This window comes from Pteropus vampyrus, unplaced genomic scaffold, assembly GCF_000151845.1.
Source record: "Pteropus vampyrus isolate Shadow unplaced genomic scaffold, Pvam_2.0 Scaffold247, whole genome shotgun sequence".
Taxonomy (NCBI): Eukaryota; Metazoa; Chordata; class Mammalia; order Chiroptera; family Pteropodidae; genus Pteropus; species Pteropus vampyrus.
Genome location: NW_011889028.1, coordinates 86,969 through 88,632, shown reverse-complemented (window position 1 = coordinate 88,632; position 1,664 = coordinate 86,969).

Sequence of the window (1,664 nt, the reverse complement as noted above, 5' to 3'; positions counted from 1 at the left end):
ACAATCTTCCAAGAAGGCTGAATCGGAAATAGAAAATCTGAACAGACCAAATACTGCTAATGAAATTCAACCAGTAATCAAAAAACTCCAAAACATAAAAGCCCCGAGCCACATGGCCACAGGTGAATTTTCCAAACATTCAAAGAAGAATTAACACCTATTCTTCTCAAACTATTCCAAAAATTTCAAGAGGAGGGAAGACTTCCAAACTCATTTTACGAGGCCAGCATTAACATGATTCCAAAACCAGACAAACACGTTACATAAAGAGAATCACAGGCCAATATCCCTGATGAACACAGATACGAAAATCCCCCCCAAAATATTAGCAACCTGAATCCAACGATACATTATAAAGATCATACACCGTGATCAAGTGGGTTTTATTTCCAGGATGCAAGGTTGGTATAATGTCTGCAAATCAGTTAATGCGATACACCACACAAACCGAATGAAGGGAAAAGATCATACGGTCATATCGACAGATGCAGAAAAAGTGTTTGACAAAATCCAGCATCCATTTATGACAAAAACTCTCGGTAAAGTGGAAATAGAGGGAATGTACCGCCACACAACAAAAGCCAGATATAACAAGCCCACAGCTAATACCGTGCTCGATGGAGAAAAGCTGGAAGCTTCTTCAAGATCAGGAACAAGACAAAGATGTCCACTTTCACCACTTTTACAAAACACAGTATTGGAAGTCCTTGCCACAGCAATTAGGCAAGAAATAAAAGGCATCCGAAATGGAAAAGTAAAACTGTCATTATTTGCAAATGCCGTGACACTAGAGAGAACCCTAAGGATGCCACCAAAAAAACTATTAGAATAAATTAATTCAAAAAAAATAGTGGGATACAAAACTAATATTCAGATGTTGGTAGCATTTTTATACATCAATAACAAGGTATCAGAAAGAGAAATTAAGAAAAAAATCCCACTTACAATTATATCGAAAAGAATATAATACTTAGGAATAAAGTTAACCAAGGAAGTACAAGACCTATATTTGGAACATTATAAAATGTTGAAAAAACCGAAGATACAAATAAATGGAAGCATACGCCGTGCTCATAAACAGAGACAACTACATCGTTAAAATGCCCATACTACCCAGAGCAATTGAGAGTCAATGCAATCTCTATCAAAATAACAATGGCAATTTTCACTGAACTAGAATAAATAATCCTAAGATTTATATGGAACCGCTATAGACCCGAAAAACCAAAACATTCTTAAGAAAGAATAACAAAGTTGGAGGTATCACACTATTTGACAACAATCTATACTACAAAGCTACAGGCACCAACACAGCAGGGTACTCGCATAAAAACAGACATAAATCCATGGAACAGAACAGAGCCCAGAAATGGAACAGAATAACGAACGCCTAAATGGTTAATTAATCAATGACAGAGGAGGCAAGAACACACGACAGGATGAAGACGGTCTCTCCAATAAACGGTGTTGGGAACACTGGACAGATACGTGGCAAAAAATGCAATAGAACCACTTTCTTACACCAGCTACAAGAATAAACTTCAAATGGAGTAGAGACCTAAGTGGAAGACCTGACACCATAAAACTAGAAGAAAACTTAGGCAGTATAAACTCTTCTGACACTGGTCTTAGTAATAGCTTTGGGGATGTCTCCTCGGGCAAGG